The following is an 11,279-nucleotide window of genomic DNA, read 5'->3' on the forward strand; positions in this document are numbered from 1 at the left end:
AAATGTGCCTTTAAGAGGCTCTGGCACCAAGCAAGCACCACAGCTGTTCCTCTACACAGAGCAGATGTTGGGGCTTTGGGATGACAATGTGTTCCAATGTAGACCTGAAAAAGCAGATGTTCCTCAGGCTCCTTGGCTCCGAGTGACTCCTGACCAGACCAGCAAAATGAGCAAACATCACGTTACACAACTCAGAATATGAATAATAAGTTCAGCAGAGGATTGCTTCTCACAGCTACCATGTTGTTAGGCCCCTCACCTCACCCAAGAGCTTTGAAGGCATTGCTGCTTTTGACAATGCTCCCCACACATGCTTGTGCATCTGAAGAGTTTTAACACAGATTCTAGAGTTTGTTGCAGCTACTTTCTTAGGGAGTTTGTTGCAGTTACTTTCTTAGGATGTATAAACTAGTAAGTCTAAGGGCAGATTTGTTTGCTTTCAGTAAGATTTTTTTTTTAGTTGCTTGGGGTTTAGTTTATAAATATAGCATTAAATTTAATCATCCTGTTTTTTTTTCTGGAGAATGTTTTCCAGGTTTGAAATAGTATGTGCTTGAGCGCAGCACTGGTACTTTAACAAAGTCTTTCTTTCTCCAAAGAGCCACACTAGTTAAATAGCTATTTGCAAAAACAAATACCAATGAATAGTAAACATTCCAGCTAAATACTGCATTGCTACTCATGTGCCTGGTTTTAGTGTCTTGTTTCTTACAGCAAATAAATTCACCAGTTTTCAACAGCATTATGGTACAGGGAATATCTATTTTTTGGTGTAAAAGTCAAGCAGGAAGAAACAGATAAATCCCTTTCAGCACCATATATATATATATATTATATATATACATATATACACACCTAAAATGATCCATAAATAGTTTTCTTTCTGTGGAATCTCTCACAGGCATCCTTGCACAAACTTCTCTCTATGCTTGCCTTTGATAATATTATGACTTTACTGCCCGTATCAGAGTTGAAAAAGGAAATTTGTACTCACTCCTATTGAAGTTAATATCAAACTCCCACATGCCTCCATTTGTAAAGGTTATTAATGTGATGTCTGCAATGTCTACTCTCTTAAACATGTGGTGGTCAAATTTGCCTTGCTCCTTTCAAGCCTGAAGAGATGCTCAACATGCTTTAAGCCTGCCTTCCTCCTATCGTGTTACACCAGTGCTACATGAAGCAATAACTGTGCTTTTAGTCCCTCTTCACTAAGCTGTTTTTCACCAGAGTCACCTAGAAATAGTCATAGTACAGTTCACATAGACTACATGTCTCTCTTTACAAAGGATTGTGCTGTGTGATAAACTCTGTACTACAGAAAATTCAGGGAATATCTAAAGAAGGGAAAGTTACCTATAATTAAAATGTGCTGAGACTGTCTACACCCAAGCTCTACTTACTCCAGAATGTTAGGGCTTTTATTAGCAGAAGGAACTGAAAGGAGGTTATGATCTCGTTCCTATAATGTCTTTGCAAACCACTGGGATGGAAAAATTGAGGGTGTCCACAACAGACAACACTCTTCAAGACATTCCAGAGGTTTCAAATGTTGGTCTTTTAATCCTGCAAGGGGAGTATGTAATGGCTCACCACAAGGAAACCTTCAGTTACAGGTTTAACCTAATTTCTGGCACTCAGAAGGCTGTTTTTTAACTGAGTCAATTAATATTGCACAATCCTTGAGGAAAAAAGTGATCTTAACTTGTAATGGGAGAAGACACAGTTTACAAAATAATCTCCTTCAGTTTGTCATTCCCACTAGGAAAAATCTGACATCTACTGGCAAGGGCTATTTCTGGTCTCCCATTTTTTTAAGTCAGATTGTAGTATCACCAAAATACGAGAGGTATATGAGGAACATGCCTGTGACATGGTTCTGATACATTCATACATGAACACTAAGCTTCAAATTACAGCTGAACCTTCAACACCCAAGTGATGTGGATGGCAGATAACTGGTAGTGTTGCCAACAGCTTTCCATGGACTATTCATAAATGGAGATAGTTTCTGACCCATCTGTTTCCTCACTCCCTTTGACAAGACTTGTAACACACAGATGAGGAGCAGTATTTACAGGGAGTGCAGGAAGTGCAGCTGTACCAAACAAGAAACACAGATCATCTTACTACTGCCACAAGCACTTGAGTCAAGCATGCAGGTGGAGTCCACCCCTTACTAGTCTCCAATGTCTGCTCTTATCACGCTAGTGAAAAAAACCTCCCTGAAATCAATCACAGCATAGCTTGAATGTAACATTCTCTCACCTCCTGTCATGAAGTTACCCATTTATCTTCTCTTCCAGGGAAAAACTGCAGGACCATTGCAAAAGCATTTATCAATGAAAACATAATGAAATCTTCTAGAGAGTAAGCCGCAAATGAATCTTACTTGCATAAATGTCTGTCAGCCATTGAATTGCTGGTGTTGAAAAAAGCTCACAGAAATTTTGTCTTCATTAAAAGTAGTGAAGTAATGCAAAGTTTTTGTCTTCTGGGAAGTAAAGTAAGGCATTATATGAGTTTGACTTCAGTGGTTTTGGGGTTCTGCAATTGGATTGCAATCACTTGTGTGTCATTATACACTTAACAGACTTAAAAACATGGTTAGTAGTGCAGCAAGTAGGTTGATAGAGCACATAAAGCATATGCACCCAGCTATGCAAAAACCTTTGTGATTCTCCTGAACTATGAGGAAGGAAGCCTGCAATTTGCTGTTTCCTCATGACACTCCAAGCATTTTCTCATCAACCTTATGGAACTAGAGCCAGAGTCATAACCTCTCTCTAGTGGGAGAGTGGTTTTTCAGCAGCTGCTACATGACAAATAGGCTCAATACACCTTCTTTTCCTGCCTGCTGCTACTCAAACCACAGGCCAGGCAGGCAAAAGGCAATTGTAGCAGTCCAAAGTATTTGCTATGGCTTTGGCTAAATTTTTTCTTCCACTCTCTCCTGGATGGGACTCTGGAATAATCACAAGAAACTCCTCTAGAGAGCTCACTCAGGTTTCGTATTCAGTGCAGTAAAGGTCCAGATAGGATTTTGGAAGCCTATAGAGTGTCTCCTAGTTGTACTGTAGACATCTGCAAGGATGCATCCAACCATGATACTTCAGTGGGGGCTACTTCAGTTTCATGTTTTCAAGAGCTCTTCCTCCACAGTATCCTTTTGTCTGGAGTTATTCCAGCCATACAGATGGTGAATGCATGTGAACAGAGTACTTCATCATAGGAACTTTCTTTAATGGTCCAATATGAATAAACACCCTTCTTGAATAATCTAAAAAGAATTCAGAAATTCAGAAAAGCAAGTTGAATGTGCAGGAAAACAATGAGAGCCTTACAAGTCATTACTTCATATAAACTCTTCAGGGTAACAGAGGCCCACTAGTTTGAAAGGAATTTGGCAATGAGAATTTATCTGAAAATGGTTTCCATTTTGGACTACAGCTACAGGGTGTACAAATAGACTTTGCCTTCTAGGGAAAGCAGGAGCTAAACTCTTACGATGTCTTTACAATAGAGTTCTTCAGGGGTGCCTTATGAGACTCAGAGAAATACAATAGACATCTTAAAAATACTTTTAGTGAAAGTTTAATCTAAATAGAAATTCCAAAGGGAAAGCTCTAATTAAACATAACATGGTACACTCAAAAGCCCACCTTTGGATTTGTTCTAATTATTATTATTTTAGTATGTTTCCCCTCTCCTGTAAGATCAGTGATCATGTATTAGCTAAGGCACAGCATCAGAAAGCACACCTAGGGACACAGTAGCAAAGTCTGGGCAATATTCTCTCTAGATCTGTCTGCTCCAAGGTTTTCATTACAACTTTCTCACCATTAGTGTGACCAGAAGGGTGACAACGTGACCTTGCAAACTTCCTAGAACCCTCCTAAAACAGCAGTATGTATGACTGCCCCTCGTGAGACCTCACTTGGAGTATTGTGTGCAGTTCTGGTGTCCTCAACATAAAAAGGACATGGATCTGTTGGAACAAGTCCAGATGAGGCCACGAGAATGATCAGGGGACTGGAGCACCTCCCATATGAAAAAGAAAGCTGAGAAAGTTGGGGCTGTTCAGCCTGGGGAAGAGAAGGCTGCGTGGAGACCTCATAGCAGCCTTCCAGTTATTTGAAGGGGGGATGTAGGGATGCTGGGGATGGACTCTTCATTAGGGACTGTAGTGATAGGACAAGGGGTAACAGGTTAAAACTTAAACAGGGGAAGTTTAGATTGGATATAAGGAGGAAATTCTTTCCTGTTAGGGCGGTGAGGCACTGGACTGGGTTGCCCAGGGAAGTTGTGAATGCTCCATCCCTGGTGGTGTTCACGGCCAGGCTGGACAGAGCCTTGGGTGACCTGGTTTAGTGTGAGGTGTCCCTGCCCATGGCAGGGGGATTGGAACTTGATGATCTTAAGGTCCTTTCCAACCCTAACTATTCAATGATTCCATGATCCTATGACAGCAGCAGCACCTTTAGCAGGGTTACAAAATTGTTCTCTGCCAGTCTGTACTTAACTGCGGAACAGAGAAGGCATCTTTAGAATATGTGTCATATAGAATATCTTGCATTTTGTGCTGGTTATGTTTTGCTGTTTTCTGCATACCAATAAAAGATATTGATAAGAAAATGTTTTGAAGAGGGGGAAGGGAGCTCACAGTTCTATTTTGTAATCTCTTTAGAAGTAAAATTAAGAAGTGACTAGAATTTATGCTGTATTTGAACCTGAAAAAGAAAAAAATATAGTTACCAAGTGGTCCTATACATTAAGCAGAGACAGAGACAACATAAAACAGAAGCTGAGAGTTAAAGCCAGATTCGTTGAAATGAGAAACAAGGTCCATGCCAATACGAGAAAGTGTAAATAACTATTGGAACCATCAATCAAAGGAATTGATGAAATTCTCCACCCCTTGAAATTTTCTAAGCATCATCATTAAATGGATGTATTTCTCCTTGGATAGATAGATAATCTCTGACAGGGATATTCTAATATAGACAGATATTTATCAAATTAGATAATAAGACAAGTAGAAATTCTGTATTCTTTGTTATTTATGTAAGTGATCAGGCATGCAAATAGTGCCTTCTAGTTTATAAATGTATGCAGAGAGGAAATCGATGAGACATTTTTTTTGTTGCAGTTGATAAGGTAAACCATGCCAGCAATTACAGAATTCCTCACATTGGTTCCACGCCAATATATGGAGCTGTTTCTGACAACTGGGGGTTCTCTGGGACATCACAGACAAGCATTGTGGTTTCTTAACAGTGCAGAAAAAAACCCAGCAAACATATGATGTTAGTTTAAGCTATTTAGCATGGATAACCAAGGACAGAGTCAAGAGAGATGTGACAGATTCAGATGAAGTGACTAGAGATGATACCAGTACCAGCTGTCTGTTCCACAGACCTCTGCTTCATGCCTCAGCAAATATATGGTCTATGAAGCAGGCTGACTGAGGTACAGATTTCATATTATTTGGCCCTATGTTGGCAGAAACATGGGTTGGACCTGAGTGCCAGTCGTGTCTTAAAACCACTGCATTTTGGACTCCCAGATCCTGTCTGTTGGTGGTCTCAGCAATGAGGAAGTGGCAGCACAGATTTCAGAGGAGAAAGGGTGCCAAGAACAAATGCCTCAGGGGTCTGGAATACATACTGTGTGTACTGTGTACAGCAAAATAGCACCCTGGCTAATAAAGCAGACAAGCAGAAATTACATTACACACGTCAGCAGGAGCTACTTATTTCCTAATGTAAGATGACTTTAACATAGCATGAAAAGCAATGAAGCGTAACTGAAATTTTTGAGAAAAACAATTCCTCACAAGTAATGCACTAAAAAGGAGAGGTATATTTTGTGCCTGTTTGGGCAAAAATCAGACAGGGATTAGGCATGGATATGCAGCCAGGTAATGCCAGATATTCTCACTAAAAATTCCCATTTGAAGGCAAAAAGTTTAGACTGCTTTGCCAACAGCTTCCAAAGCTATTGCTACACACAATTATAGAATCACTTGCATTCTGTGTACCGGTTAGGGATACAAAACTCCACAGGTGAGTTAGCATTCACTGGACTGATTCTATTTAAGCTATGAAGAGCCAAAACAAAAAGAGGCTTGTTAAGGTGAGTCTCCAAAGACACACGCAAGCATGCCTCACTCAGGAAGTCCAATCTCAGGCTGACGTTGGCTATGTAAACTTTTTACAGTTTTAAAGATTACTGCAGAGCTGAGCCAGGTGAAATCCACAAAAGGCTGGAAAGCAAATCCATATTCTAACTGTACGGCCTTGTCCAAGCACAACCCCATAGAAAACCTCATACCAAGTCCTGTTGCCACATTCACTCTTTCTTCAGAGGTACGCAAGAGCCACTCTCCTCAAGCAATACTCTCAGTGGGTTTTTTCTACACAGAAATAGCGCAAGGGAAGCAGAAGCAGGTGAAGATAATGCCAAAGTTAAGCAACACAGATGGCAAACACTGCAGCAAGGACCTTCCAGGAGAAACCCTACCAAGCAATGGTCTTATCTCTCCTTGCAGGCACACCATCACTCCTGGACAACAGAGGCCAGAAATTACACATTTTGTCAAGGTTTGCTGGCAAGTTTGGGAACTGTGCACGTAACTGGGACTCTTCAGTTTCCTGCACAGGGTAATTCATGTCTGTGTAGAGAGTCCCACAGCAGATGGAATTTCACACCCTGTAGCACACATGCTGAACCGAAAAATCAATGCATTTCCAGTGCCTCCCTTCAGTGAGCTATCAAACCCCACTGCTAGTTTAACATGGTGCCAGCTGAAGCTGTCATTTCTTTTCACTTCTGAAATTGGTACGTGTGATTCTTCAAGATTCGCAGAGTCCTGGTGCTCTTTGGACAAACATTGCTGTTAAAGTGAAATACAATGTGAACTTCGGGAGCATAGTAGCAAAGCCAATGTCCTTACAGCATTTCTGCTGCTTTACTGTCCCTTTAATGCACTTGGCTCTTAAACCTTGCAGTGGAAATGATCTGAATTACACCCAGTTTTTTTCTTTTCCTTTTTTGGAGTTGCTTTTCTCCCAGTTGACCCAGTTTGTCTTTAACTGGATGTACTGATGCCTGCTATACGCTGAAAGACCACAGTGGGGCAGGTATGCTCAGCAAGTCCTTGCCAAGCCTTTGGGGTGAACAGTTTGTTTAGTATTCCTCCTACACCCTGTCACGCTGGCCTGTGTGGGATTTCTAGCAGAAAGCAGTGATTATTCAGAATGCTGCTTCTGTTGGTTTTGAATTTGCTTGGCTGACTCGGGAGGCACTGAACTAAATTTGCACATGCTCAAGGACTTCAGTCCTCTCAAGGTAATTATTTTAAGGTACTAAATATTGTTTCTGTTCAGAACAAATAGCACAGGGTACACAGCTGAGTTTTCTGAAGGGCATCATTAAAACACTCAAGGCTTAACACAGGCACTTGATTGCAAAACCAAATCACTCAGTATTTTGACAGCTGTAATATCAGCAACTCAGGAAACTAAAGGAGTAATTTCGTGCACTTATTATACATCTCACGCTTCTCTGAGATTCCCCAACATACAAACACAAATCATCCCAGGACTGTTACTCCCAACATAAACTTGGGTAAAGGGAAAAATCAGGTCTGCCATCCTCCATTGCTGCTTCAATTCAGGTGGAGAAAAAGGGCAGAGAATTGTGAAATGAAAGAAGTAAAATAATGAGGCTCTGGATTTTCTTCCATTTATTTGAGAAACGTCAAACTATGATTGATTTGAAGCGCACACGAAACAGGCACAAGGGACAGTGCTTTGGGTATGTCACCAAAGTGTGTTCCAACAGCCTGTGTCCCTTCCCTGTTGAAATAAAATCAGCTGAAATATTTCTTTCATTAGAATTTGCCTATTCAGTGATGTTGAAACATTCTGTGAAAAGACTGTGACTTTGACACAGATCCAGCAAAGCCCACACATGTCCTACACAGTCCCTCAGCACTGTTGCCTGGCTGCCTGACAAGGAGTCATGCACCCAGCAACACAAGTGGCTGTATTTTCAATTCCATAGGAACCCACAGTCCCATAATTTCCAGGGTCTGAGGCTTGCTGCTTTCCCCAGAGCCAAGGCTGCAGTCCCTTTCACAGAAAGTCTGACACACTGGAGTTTTGTGGCTAGGTGGAACAAAGCCAGGACACTAAAACACCCTGTGGCGGTGCCAGAGGAGGCCCCCAGTGCAACCTGCTTCCTCCTAACTCAGCAGTTGCTCCACCAGCTGCTGGGCACTTGCAACCTAGTGTAAGCAGCAGGCATTGCTCAGACAGGGACACAGGTTGTGGTAGCTGTGGCAGATTGCAAATGCCCAGAACAATGGACTGAAGAGGGAGACAGCAGTGATGGGGGGACAGAGAGGATCTGAACAGTATTTTCTTGAAGCACAGAGGTGTTTCTCTGCTTTATGATGGCCTTTTGCAAAGAGGGGGGAGATGATGGTGCTTAAAAAGAAGTCATAATGTCCTCAGTAAGAAAAAAGTAAAAGACCTAAAGATAGGGTGACTCTTAGTCCCTCTTCCTTCATAATTGCTTTTTAGCTGGCAATCAGAAGCAAGGTCAAGATTTAGTAGAGTTCAGTGGTGTCTATCCTAGAAGTCCACATGACACATCTGCTGGGTGCTGGTGTTCCCAGGAATTCCTCTTAATGTATTCAACACAACAGGTCCAAGTAGCTTGGGAATAAGAGACACATCTCCTGTGCATCTTTACTGACAAGTGGCATAAATGTATGCAGTTTCTATCCTGCTGTCTCAGGCAGCTGCAGCAACACAAAGTTCAGCCTAGGCTTCATAACCCATCCAGCAAGTAGGGGAAGTGACTGTGTAAGGAATAAAGATGTGAGCCTACATTGTACTGTAGCCTCCAGGGTGACTGCCACCTTGACATGCTCTGCATGTAAACCAAAGGTAAGGTTTTATTACAAGGCCAAGTCACACAAGTACTTTGGGGAAATAGGGCAAGAGCTGCTGCTATTGAAGGAGATCCCCCAACAGTGCCATGAAATCCTCAGTCAGTTTCCCAGCTGCTTTCTGATGTCACTTCACTCTATTTCCTCCCACCATCTCCCTTGCTCCACTGCTCCGTCTCCCCCAGACCCTGCAGGTCCCTGTGAGCACTGGCCAAAGATGGGCTAGGACGTGTCAGCAGCCCCTTGGGGAAGTTATTGCCCAGGTGGGTGAGAGTAGTCCCTTGCTTGCTGCTGGTGGTCAGCTCCATGGGCTCCATGCCCTCAGTTCAACAAAAGCGTGCCCATGCCACAGGTCTGTTTCGGTGCCACTGCCTATACACCATTGCCTCTTCCTGCCTTCAGCAGATGGGACTTGATGGCTATGGGAACAAAGAGATTCCATCCCCAGCACTGCTCCCTTTATCCCTGTCTCCAGCCATGCTCACCTGCTGAGAGCTGTGCCTGGGCTGCGAGACACAACAACTCCCCTGGGGCACTTCTGGAGAGTGCAAGCCAAGCCATGGTTGTGCTTTCCCAACTTTAGTCAAGGACAGCAGCAAAGCTGTGGGCTGTGGAGCACTCTCCCTGTCACCAGGAGATGATCCCACTTCCTCCCTGTTCTCCAGGCCATGGCAGCTTGTCACATCCCTGTCTGATCTCAACAGCCCATCGAGAGGTGTGAATCAAAGCAGCAAATAGCATCTTCCTATCTTCATACACCTCTGCTCTGGATACACAGGTCACCTTGCTGCAAAGGGTGTACCAGAAACAGAATCTTCTCTGTACTTGACACCTGGCTGGGACAGCCTGGGAGCTGTCCAGAGGCCTGAGACCAGCTCCAGCCAGAAAGGGCAGCCGTTTCCTGGTGTAGCATGGTTCATGGCTACAGCCTTCATTTCCATCTCCAGACAACCAAACCACAAGTGCTCCAGCCCATCGAAGTGTCACCCAGTGTCATGCAGTGCCAGGAGCGTCACCCTTTCCTGCACCCAAGACCAAAGGGCAGGTACAACCACAGCAAGGGTGAGTTACAAATACCCTGCCAGGCTTCAGCTGCTCTAATGCATCCAAGGAGGCTTCAGGGGGGGAACCTGCAGGGTGAGGCAGTGCAGAGCCTCCTTCCCCTCCCTTGGAGTAGGACTCTTTGCAGCATCTTACATGGTTACCTGGGAAAAGCACAGCCAATTCTTGTATCTCATTACTTGCTAAAATGCTCTTTCGTTATCCTTTCAGCTGCCAGTAGATGGTGATACTTTATCTCCCTCTAGCATGTGTGTGTGCCCTGGAGAGGCAGGGAAGCAGCGTGGTAGCCTGTCTGAGGGGAGATTGAAAATAACAAAATGCATATAAATCCTAAAGTCGGGCTTCAGAGAACCCCCTGCTTGTGCAGACATTGATTTTGGAGGTCTAGCTAATATCCCCAGCCTCACTCAGGGATCTTGGCTAGATTTCCAGAGCTACAAAAGCTGCGTCTTCAACTGCATCACTTGCTTCCTGGTGCGATCCTTTGTGTGTGTTTGAATGAGCACATGAGAGGAGCACAGCACTTCATGGAAGCTTCACAGCCTGGGCACCAGAGAGATAAAGGAAAACTGTTTATTGCTGAGAATGCAAATATCATGCTAACCATCTCTAACAAAGCAAAATCCTGGAGGTGTGTTTGATGATCACATTCTCTTGAAAAGCTCCCTCTATTTTACAGATTTCTCTTTTGCAGCAAGTGAAAAAAACGGTGTAAAACCCTGATCTGCATAGTCCTCTGTGGAAAATGTACTCTCACACTTCCAGCTCTTACAAATGGCCCTAAGAGCTGTGCTTGTGCAGCAACTAACCTGATCATAAGGGAAAAAAAGCAGAGCAGATCTGGCTAACCCTGCCTGAAATTGCAATGGCAACATTTTTGTCATTCCTAATTTATTGATCTGTCATTTACTTTGGGGCAAGACTGGTGTGGTCGTGAATGATGTGGTCTTAAGCACAGGCAGCAGGAGGCAGGATAAGAAAGCCCTGCCTAACGCTAAGCCACATGGCCAGCCACCTTGCAGGCACGATAGGAGTGCCTGAAAAATATGGACCCAGCAGATCTTTCCCCTGCTATTGCTTCAATTACAGGCCTGATCTTCCTGTCCCAGAAGTTCTGTGGGTTACATGCATGATCATTTTGTCTGTCCTAAGACCATTGCTAACAGATTCTTACCCATTCAGCTGGGAGCCATTTTTTGGCAGGTGCATTTCTTAGATGTTCCTGTCTCCATTGCCTGAAGAAATTACCTTACAGCCT

The sequence above is a fragment of the Neopsephotus bourkii genome, unplaced genomic scaffold, assembly GCF_033783945.1.
Source record: "Neopsephotus bourkii isolate Nb327-2 ecotype Australia unplaced genomic scaffold, CSIRO-AGI_Nbou_v1 NB_1358, whole genome shotgun sequence".
Lineage (NCBI taxonomy): Eukaryota > Metazoa > Chordata > Aves > Psittaciformes > Psittacidae > Neopsephotus > Neopsephotus bourkii.